The sequence below is a fragment of the Perissodus microlepis genome, chromosome 2, assembly GCF_051167445.1.
Source record: "Perissodus microlepis isolate ML-2025 ecotype Zambia chromosome 2, ASM5116744v1, whole genome shotgun sequence".
Lineage (NCBI taxonomy): Eukaryota > Metazoa > Chordata > Actinopteri > Cichliformes > Cichlidae > Perissodus > Perissodus microlepis.
Window position 1 is genome coordinate 31,994,478 of NC_140462.1, and position 11,635 is coordinate 32,006,112.

The 11,635-nt window shown below is 40.5% G+C and overlaps 1 long non-coding RNA gene across 1 annotated transcript; it reads left to right on the forward strand.

The window, feature by feature from the left end:
- Positions 1-4,059: 4,059 nt before the first annotated feature.
- LOC146392967 (uncharacterized) lies at positions 4,060-8,577 on the forward strand. The gene is made up of 5 exons (XR_014797175.1): positions 4,060-4,147; positions 5,068-5,158; positions 5,807-5,894; positions 6,339-6,375; positions 6,743-8,577. It is a non-coding gene; the product is annotated as an uncharacterized LOC146392967 (long non-coding RNA).
- The last annotated feature ends 3,058 nt before the right edge of the window (positions 8,578-11,635 follow it).

Sequence of the window (11,635 nt, forward strand, 5' to 3'; positions counted from 1 at the left end):
GCTGTGCACAGCTGTAATCAAAATATTATTAACAATATTCCAGTAAAAGAGGAGGTAAAATACCTTGGTTTAATAATCAGTAAAAATATTAATGATCGAGAGATTAATAACATAACTGCTAGATTAAATGCAGTTAAAAAAAATATTTAATCATTGCCTAACACATGATTTATCCATATTAGGTCATATCTTACTGTCTAAAGGACTTTCAAGACTCATATAACCCTGTTATTCAATTTTTACATCTCCAAAAATGATTATTATATTCAGCTTTCAGCTTTTATATTCAGACCATCTCTCCCTGTTCCTCACACCTAGGTATTCACCACTCATCCAACGTGTGAAACCTGCTGTGAGGACAATTAAAGTGTGGCCAGAGGGGACAGACGCAGTGCTCCAGGACAGACTTAAAAACACAGACTGGAATATGTTCACCCACACAGACCTGGACCAGTACGCCTCATCTGTACTGGATTACATCTCCAAAACCACAGACAGTGTCACCACCCAGAAACGGATCACCATGTACCCCAACCAGAAGCCTTGGATGAACCGGGATGTTCGTCTCCTCCTGAAGGCCCGCAACACCGCCTTTAGGTCAGGAGATGCACACGCCTACAGTACAGCCAGGGCTAATCTAAAGAAGGGCATCAAAAAAGCCAAACACCATTACAAAAAGAAGGTAGAAGAACACTTCTCCAACTCCAACCCCCGACGCATGTGGCAAGGACTCCAGACCATCACAGACTACAGGACTACCAAACCCTCCCCCGCATCCTCTGATGTCTCCTTCCTCAACGAGCTCAACAACTTTTATGCTCGTTTTGAGCGAGGGAACCCCACAACCAAAGCAGACGTGACGCCAGACCACCAACCTCTGACTCTCTCCCCCACCGATGTAGGAGCGGTGCTGAGCAGGATCAATGTCCACAAGGCTGCAGGCCCTGATGGCATCCCCGGGCGTGTTCTCAGAGCGTGTCCTGGGGAGCTTGCAGGAGTGCTGACAGACATATTCAACCTGTCCTTGGCCCACGCTGTGGTACCGGCCTGCTTCAAATCCACCTCCATCGTCCCGATACCCAAAAACTCCAACCCATCTTGCCTCAATAACTGCCACCCAGTAGCACTCACCCCCATCATCACTAAGTGCTTAGAGCAGCTGGTCCTAGCACACTTCAAATCCTGTCTCCCCCCCACCCTGGACCCCCACCAATTCGCATACCGCCAGAACAGGAGCACAGAGGATGCAGTCTCCATCGCACTGCACTCTGTCCTCTCACACCTGGACAACAACAACACCTGCGCCAGAATGCTGTTTATAGACTTCAGTTCAGCATTCAATACAATCCACCCCTCACAAGTCATCAGGAAACTGACAGACCTGGGCATCAGTTCCCTCATCTGCAAATGGTTACTGGACTTCCTGACCAACCGCCCCCAACATGTCCGGCTGGATAACCACTGCTCATCTACCATCACAATGAACACCGGGGTACCACAAGGCTGTGTGATGAGCCCCTTCCTCTACTCCCTCTTCACCCACGACTGCAGACCTGCTGATGGTTCCAACACCATCATTAAGTTTGCAGATGACACCACGGTGATTAGCCTCATCAGTGACAACGATGAGGCCGCCTACAGGGAGGAGGTGGATCGTCTGGCTGAGTGGTGCGACACAAACAACCTGCTTCTTAACACCGAGAAGACCAAGGAGCTCATCGTGGACTACAGGAGGAATGCTGACCCACATCCACCCATCCACATTAAGGGGACGGCTGTGGAGCGTGTGAGCAGCTTCAAGTTCCTGGGAGTCCACATCTCCGAGGATCTCACCTGGACGACCAACTGCTCCAAGCTGGTCAAGAAGGCTCACCAGCGCCTCTTCTTCTTGAGGACTCTGAGGAAGAACCACCTGTCCTCAGACATCCTGGTGAACTTCTATCGCTGCACCATCGAGAGCATCCTGACCAACTGTATAACAGTCTGGTACGGGAACTGCTCTGCCTCGGCCCGGAAGGCGTTGCAGAGGGTCGTGAAAACTGCCCAGCGCATCGCCGGAGCACCACTTCCTGCCATAAAAGACATCTACAGGAAGCGGTGTCTGAAAAGGGCTGGGAAAATCATCAGAGACCCCAGTCACCCATCACACGGACTCTTCACCCTCCTGCCCTCTGGGAGGCGCTACAGGAGCCTCCGGACTAAGACCACCAGGTACCGGAACAGCTTCTTCCCCACAGCTGTCAGACTCCTGAACTCTGCCTCCTGACATCTGACCCACGTTAACACATGGACTGAACATACACACACCCACAATGGACAACTGTACCCTCAAACACACAATAATAACATGGACTGAACCACCACTCACAACCACTAGCACTTTATATAGATACTGTAGAAATTATCCACATATCTAATTTATCTTAACTGCACTACTGTATAGCTCTGTAAATAATCATTCTGTACATACGATAATTTTTAACCCTACAACTGTTTACAACTTGCATAGTTCCCATTTCTGTATAACTGTATATCTCAGATTTCTGTAAAGTTATTTATTTCATATTCTGTATAGTTTTTCATATTTATATCCTGTTCATAGCCTGTACATAGCTTGTACTCACTACAGCCTGTACATACTTATAGTTATAGAATATTCACAACATACTTCATACTGTGTACATTATAACATACCATAATAGACCCATTTCTGTAATATACTTACATATCTATATTATTGCTAATATATATTGTAATATATCTATATCACTAAAGCACTTCTGGATGGATGCAAACTGCATTTCGTTGCCCTGTACCTGTGCATGTGCAATGACAATAAAGTTGAATTCTATTCTATTCTATTCTATTTATCTGGAAAAATAAAACGCATTATATATGCAAATCACAATTGGTTAAAGACTATGAAAATGGGGGCTTAAAAGCTTTAGACTTTGAATCCATTATTGCTGCATTCAGGCTCACATGGTTAAACGATTGCATTTCCTATCCTCAATCTATGTGGTACCATATTCCAAACAAACTCTTTAATAAGGTCGGGGGGTTCGATTTTTTGCTCAAATGCGATTTTCTAAGATTCCTCTTAAGTTGTGTAGTTTCTATAAGCAGGCTTTGGATTTTGGGAAACTAATTTTCACCCACAACTTTTCACTTCACAATTCTGTGATGTGGAATAATAGGGTTATAGTCATCAATAAGAAGTCTTTATTTAAATCAAACTGGTATGATAGGGTTGTATGTTTTATTTTTGATCTTCTTGACAAAAACGGAAACTTCCTATGTTACGAAGAATTTATTGATAAATATAAAAATGACGTTTCATTTAATAATTATAATAAGGCTTGTAAAGCGATACCCATACCGTTGTTAAATCTTATCGTAAATACTTTAAAGTATTCACATTTATCCAGTTGGAGAATTCCTGTATAAAAGGTTTAATATAGAGTCCGACTCTTGTGTTTTCTGTTCTTCTGATGCAGAAACATTAGAGCATCTATTTTTCAAATGTCAGTATGTTAATGCTTTTTGGTTTGAAATACACTGTTGGGTTTCACTCTTTCCAATATACCTTCTTTCACATCTAATGTTGTTCTTTACTTTATGGACAATCTGGATTCTAAAATCTCAGATGTTGTCAATTTTGTAATAGTGTTATGTAAGTATTTTATTCATTGGTGTAAGTGGAAAAAATACCCCTCCTCTGTTTACCGTCTTCTTGAATTACTTTTGTCATTATTTTAAGTCACTTAGGCTTATTTCTAATATAAATAAAAAACTGCTGTTATACTGTAAAATCACAAAGTACTTGCTATTCTGAATATTCCTGCCTGTGTCAAAAGGCCTATGTTCCTTATTATTATACCCTAGATGTTTTTATTTTCTCCCTTTAAAGTTAAAATGACTTGCTTCATCAACATTATAATATAAATTGTTTCAATACTGGTCTGTTTCCTTGACTTGTCTTGTATATGATAATTTCTTTCAATAAAGGTAAAAAAAAAAACAGATGGAAGAGCTTCCTGTCCCACAATGCACAGCGGTATCCGGGCTTAATAAATTGACACGAGACGCGTGGTCTGCCTCTCAGTCAGCAGGAAGATGTGGTGCAGAAGGAGGAAAATTCATTATGGTGAGGTCTGATCAGTAAAGGCCCGTTGACAAGGAAAAGGACTAACGCGAGTGTAATTTATCCATGCGACAAATTTGTGTTAAAACAGGACTCGAAAGTTTTATGAGTGCGCAGAGCGGGTGTAGTGCAATGGCAGTCCGCGTTTACTTGTGGGCTCTTTATGGGAGACAGCATCAAAAAATATGTGCAACAACCAGTCTGTGGGCTACTCCTGTGCGAGGAGCAACGTTAAGCTGGGCAGACACTGTGCGATTTTTGGCCCTTTTTGAGCCGTGCGACCGTTTTGGCGATCGGCCCGATTTTGGCCTTCATCGTGCGTCGTGCATCGTGTAGTATACGTGGGGTAACGAGAAGCGATTAACACCTCATGACCAGCTCCCGATCATCAATCGCTTGGTCCCGACTCCCGACCGTCGTGAGGGTGTCACCGCAGCTTCTCACACTGCGCACGCGCAAACATAAATGTCGGTGAAAAAGACGGAGCGGCAGTGCAGCGTGTGATCTGGACACAAGCGATGGAGGCACAACTTGTAGAACTTTGGAAAGCTCATCCGAGCCTTTTCCATGTGGCCTCACAAAATGATCACGACCACAACAACCGTAAAAATAGTTGGATTTACATGCTGCTCAATCACAGCTGCCTGATCAATGTTTTTCATTAGCAATTTAGCAAAGTTGATGGTGGTGGTGTGTGTGTCTGTGTGAGTGAGAGACAGAGAGGGAGAGCGAGCGACACAATTTCTGTTATAACCTTCATTTTATGGACGCACAGTTTGGCGCCACTGAAAAAAATCGCAGTGTCTGCCCAACATACAAAGATGAAGTACAGCGTGTTAAACAATGACGGATGTCTGCTGTTACCACTCAGTGCTTCTCATGCCGGACGTTTTTAACTGGTTTCGCGCTTCTCTTTTTCCCAGTGGGTTCAGATGGACAGGCTGCAGTGGACACTCCTGCGGCACCGCCATGTTGTTACTACGGAACGGACACCACAGGCAGTGACTTTCGTTGGTAAGTCTTTTAGATTTAAAGTGTTACGGTTGAGGCTTAACTGAGAAATCTGCTTTTGGGAATAAAACATTTCCAAGAAAAACTAATGATCAATTAGAAAGTGCTTTATTGGCTATTAAACGGCTATATAAAAGCCAGTCCATTAAAAAAATGTGTGGGGGCATGTCTGTTCAAGACAAAGTCTTTTCCCCTTTGCCTAATTAATTCTGTTTATAGCTTTTATAGTACTGAGTGACATGGGCAAGGGAAATGCCAAGTGAAAGTGTTTAAACTAGATAAACTTTCCATTTTTGTAATGAGATTTTTGTTTGGGGGGGGGATTCCCTTTGCAACTACATATTTCTCCATTGTTCTCACAAATATGCTGCCACATAAGTCTGCTAGCAGAAGTAACTGTGACAACATAAGAATAAATTGGCACGTTTGTGTGCTCCCTGACTTCAGTTTAGAAAATGGGGCTTGATGTGAATTTGGTTTGTGCCATTGCATTATTTTTCACTTTAAAGTTGATCCCTTCTCAGATGATGATGTATGATTTTTGTCTTGAGTCTGAAGATGCAGACAAATTAAAAACGCCTTAAATGTGAACACCTACAAATTGTCATCTTGAAGACTATCCTGATGTTGCACTGGTGTTTTCTCTTGCAGACATGCTGGCACCCAGTGTTAAACAGACATGATGGCTGAGTGTTGGCAATGGAATAGAACTACACACTGCTTGCCTTTAGGCGTAAAGGTACATTTATTAATTCAGTTTATAGAAGTGTTCTTTCTGCATTGAACTATTTAGCAGTCTTGTCATGTTCACATCTTTGTCATTCCTGGTGTAATTTCAGACTGATGTTAAGCTAGATTTGCTTCAGACTCTTAGCTAGTGTAGTTAACAGGGACCAACTGATGCCACAGACTCACAACATTACAGCAGCTAGATGTTGCTGCCTACTCAGATTTTACTCCATCCAAAGTGGCATGAGTTTCCGATGGGGATGCACTGATCAGTCATTTGTGGGAGGAGAACATCCAGCCAGACACATTAGCTGGAAATTCTTGGACAATTCAAATCAGTTTCTTGGTGGGTGGGAAATCTAAAGTTATTACACTGGGACTGACACTGGCCTGGCGCTGAGCATGAAGGCTGTTGTGAATAGATGAGATAATAGTGTTTGTGGTTGTGTTGCAGGCAGAGGATCTGTGGTACTGATATCGACAGACTGCAGGTGGGTCTCACTGACAACTTTTACTTGTGTTTAAGTTTTTGCCCTGTATGCACTGATTAGTGAATAATAACACATTATGCTGCAAGGAGCTCATGCTGACTGACTGTAGGCATGTGTGATGTACATGAAGGATGTGGAGAAATGGTGTGAACCCAATCTTGTACTGCTCTGACAGAGACTGGCTCATCTCTGCTGGAGAATCTTAGTATTGGGAGAGAAAGTCAGGACTTGGCACAGGTTTAAGTAAAAACAATTTACCAGAACCTGACTGAAGGCCTGAAACATGCTGCTGGTAATAGTTCAGTTACCTTCACTGTGCAGATTGAATAATAATAGTAATACTTGTGCTTTGGTTTTGTGTCGACAGTGATCCTGACAGGCGGTTTTGGATGACTTGGGGATGCAACTGCTGTCTTGGCTACATTGACCAGTTTCGGCAAATGTCATGTCAGGATGTGGAGTTCTGTCTGCATACCTCAACCTCACAGGGGCTTTAGATTTCAAGACGAGGGTTTTTATTTTTATTTTTTTTCTCTAATCCCTCATTTGAAGGTTTAAAACCAGATCTATCAATGTTTGCCTTTTTAATGTCTGTTAATCTAAGCAGCAGCATCAATAGGTAATATTGAACACACATTTTACACTGCAGTACAGCAAGTGTACGTTTTGAGTTGGATAATTCTGAGGTTGTCTTGCAACTGAGCTCAGTGATTAAGAGATGCAAGTTTCCCATGTGGTGTTTTGAAGAGAAAAGATGGCTGTAAATTCTGGTTGGAAAAATGAAGCAAATGCTGAAATCCCTTAAACCAACGTTCTGTTTGAAAGCCACCAAATGTCAATTGCGAGGTTTGCAGATTATGAGAAACTGCTTTCTAGTAAACTCTTTACTGCAAGTTTATGGCATCACTCATTTGGGGTCATAACAAAAACAGCAAGATGATGTGGTGCTGAAGTCTGATTATACAATGGTACAAGCATTAATGTACAAGAGGCTCAATAACAGACAAATGCATGATTGTTCCTCTCATTTTGGCTGAACATTTGTCATCTGTCTGTTTTATTGGCCTAGATGTGATGGTGATGGAATCATCTTTATTTGAGAAATATACTTAAACCTTTTTGTCCCTACTTTCTGTGTTGTCAAGCTACCTCTTTAAAAGGTGAATAAACTGAACAGGAAATGTGTCATTGCTTTTATAAATGCCTAAATGGAACAAGACTTTTGATGTTTGTGATGAATTTATATTTGAAGGTTCCTGAATACTGCAATTGTAGGGGGGAGAAAAACAAACTCGGGCACAACTGTGTTCACCCCCCCAGTAAACTAACCATAAAACCAACTGGACTACATGCTGGCAAAGGCAGAACTCTGATTAAATCAAAGATAATTATCTGTATAGCGTTATAGTAGTGATCATGATAACTTTTTTTAAAGCTGTTTTAATGTAGTTTGTAGATATGAAGGTTTTAAATTCAACCACATTTTGAAACCAGTTTAACGACACTACTTTGGGTTAAAATGAAGATTGGTGGCTGCTGGTAGCAGGTTTGTTAGTGATAATCTACACTGATTATTTAGTGCAACTTATTTGAGCTTGTTCCGTATGGTAACTGTTGTCACACTCTGTTGCCTGTTATTAAAAGTTTCATTTAGCGGTGTGACCGGAGCAACAGCCTTCCTGATCTGAACCCAAATGGTGTTTGGTTATTGGACTTCTGTGCAAATCAGTTTGTATCAAATTGAACAGCATGTTCAAACATGTCCCTAAGTGCATGTGGAACCAGATATGCAGTTTTTTTTAGACACTTATAGAAAGTGAAGAGAGGAGCTGAGCTGTCTATTGAATATGACTATTGAACACTTGGTTTTGTGTGTCCATAACTAAAAGGTCCTGCTTTTATGACTAGAGAACTAATTCTTTTTCACTCACTGTGTTTTTTATACACAACTCTGCATTTAATCATTAGTTATTATTAATCTTTGGCTCTCTTCTACAGTGTGTTGTTTGTCTTGTCTTCCTGGCTGCCCGTCTGTGAGCCTGGTTCTGCCGGAGCTTTCTTCTTGTTAAAAGCGAGTTTTTACTTCCCATTTGCTCAAAGAGGTTGTTGTTATTGTTATTGTAGGGTATTTACCTTACAATCCAATGCCTTAAAGTGACTGTTGTGAGTTCACACCATATAAATAAATGTAAATTGAATTAACAGTGTTGTCCAGAAATGTGACTGATTTGCAAAGAATTTGCTTGATTCAATACTGTATTTACATTTATTATATTAAAGTTTCTTATACCAAAAATTCTGCCTTTTTAGATAAAATATTATTTAGTCATAATTGAGAATTTTGCAGTTCTTTCAGTGTTTGTTCGTTTGGATTTGTTGTGTGTCTGTCTGTTAGTTGTTCAAGTTTTCACTCAATATTGTGTTCCAATTTTTTTCCTGTTTTTTTTCTTTTATGAGATGTTAATGATTTTTTTTCTTTCTAGAAGTAAAGACCATTTGTTTGAATAAAGTTAGCCAAGTCTTTATAAATCTGTCATATCTGGGGGTTATTAAACTGCCATGTGTATGATGCTTTAAAATGGGTTCTGTATATGGAAACATGATGATAGAATATTTTCTGTAAGTTTCTTTTTTTTCAATAATAGAATTGCTTGTAGGAAAACAAATGATTGACGTATGGCAGAGAAAAAAAATACAACCCATGTTTTTTACATTTTTGAGTCCCCGTCGCCAAGACCAAAATCCTTCATATTTTATTTTCCTTTCTTTTGATGTATGCTACATGCCTTAGAGTTGCTGATCTACTTGAGAGATTTACTAAATGTTTAATACAGTGTTAAAATCTCCAAAAATGATTTTTGAATTTGCAATAAAATCAGATATTTCAGAGAAAACTGTAAGAACAAAAGCCAGGTCATCATTGTGGATATCCATACAGATATATATATATCATTTCTAAACATACTAGTTTTCTTTAGAAAGCATGAGATATTTCTATTTGCGCACAATAACAGAATAATTTCAGGACAAAAAAAATGATCAGGCTCAGTATTATTGGCCCCCTGAAAAATTTACCTTTTTATTGAGGAATAGCACAAACCACTGCAGTGCAATGACCAGCTTTAACATTGTAATGGTCAAAGCTTGAAAATCAAGTTGAAACTGAGGGTTATCTTCCAATTTACACACAGCATAAAAACTTCAGCATGGCTTTGAGCGGTCACGGAGAAAGTGTCATGCCCAAAAAAACCAAAAACCCAAGTCCAAACTCAGTTTAGACTTGAGAAAAAAAGTTTTTGATGCTCACAGAACAGAAGGATTTGCAAAGTTATCACAACATTTCCAAGTGTGCAGAACTAAAGGCAGCACTATCATCAAGAAATTCAAAGAGAGCTACACAGCAGAACACACCTGGCAGAGGTAGGAAGTGAAAAATGATGCAAAAATGATTTTTCAGTGGTGAGTTCATGTCTGTTGTTCTCAAAACTGGATGTTTGAAGCTTACCAATGTACACTTGTAAGAAGCGAGCCCATGCTCAACCCCAAAGTTACCTGGATAAGATAAAATCCCGCTTTGTATGACAGGGCTCTGCCCACTGATACCTAACCAATCTAACCAAAGGCAGAAGACTTTTACCAGTTCAGGGTATTTTCAGTATAAAAATGATAATAGAACCAAAACACGGTAAAGAATAATAATTCAAAATTCTTTAATAGTTGCGGTGTGGACTGTAAGGTACCTGTTACAGGGTACTGTATCTATATCAGACCTTCCCAAAGTGTGGGGCCCGCCCCCTAGGGGGGGGGGCGCAGAGCCATTGCAGGGGGGGCGCGGCATGAAAAGGGAAAAAACAAAAAAAACAACACTTGGACACTGCTAGCACGGGGCGCCCACTGAAACGCAAAGCAGGAGATGAAGCATCGCTGACTAGATTTCCAAACCAACTTCATTCTAAGCCAAAGACTAGAAAATATGAAGCATATCTTCCCTTTGGTTTCACCTGCACAGGTGCCGAGGTAGGTCTCCCTGCAGAATTAGTCTTTCCTTAGTCGGGAGCAGCGCTGGGCTCTTCAATTCACGGACAAACAGGATCCCACATTCTTGATTTTTAGTTCACAAACACTTGTTGTAATGACTAACTACTCCTGACATTTTGGAGATGTGAGCTCTTTTTACAGTAAAGTTACAGCAGGATACAAATAACATCAGGCTGATCCTGCCACGATTTGTCCCCCGGTTCAAATCACAGACAAACAGGATCCCACAGCTGTTTATGTTTTTAAACCCATTTTGCACAGAGAGGCATTTTTTTTGAAAAATGTATTGATAGCAATGTTGAATATTATTACACAGGAAAAAAACAACTACATGTAAAATAATTACACCGTGACGCCTCTGCCTTTGTAAATGGAGGAACAGTAACTGCCTGTGTATGTAAGCGTGTAAAACCTGAAGATAGGGACAAAATACTGTTTATCTGCCATTCTGCAATTCCTCTCATGTAAGCAATAACGTGGCGCACAGCTGACATGAAAAAAGGCACATACCTTTGAAGTTGCATGACGAACTCTGTATTCCTTGTCCACACATAAACGCAAAAATTGAGTTTTAAAAAAATTTGAAACGCCGTTTACGTGTGGACGAAACAGCTGCGTTTTCGAGAATACCCGTGTAGGTGCGGACGTAGCGTAAAAGAGTTAGTAGTTTATTTTCTTGCTACCTGCAGATTACTTGTATTTGCTTAATTGTTTACTAAATGTTTGAGGTGTGAAATAAACCGCAATTGAGCAAAATATGGGTGTGTGTGGTTGGAGGATGTGTTAGTGCGTGCGTGTGTGTGCGCGCGCGTGTGAGCGGTTTGGAAACCACTGATCTATATCATCACTATCGAGGATGATTTAAATAAATGTTTAAATGAAACGCGTAGATAATGAATATAAATAAACCAATGGAAATTGAGAAATCAATCAATCAGCACATATATTCCAACATAACGCTTAGTGTTGCTATTATGGAGTAGAAAGAAAATTAGAGCAACATTGCAAGCGGGGAAAGGGGCAGCTCTTCTAGAGCTTTTTGTCAGCAATATTTCAGTTTTGCTCAAAAAAGATTTGTATAGCTTTATGAAATGGGCTATAATGAAATAAACGTTTGATATTAGGTAACAAAATAAAACAAAACAAATAAAAAAAACGGGCGGGGGCGGGTAGGTGGACAGAATCGGGCGGAGGAAGGTCTGAAGACGGAGGCGGAGTTTTG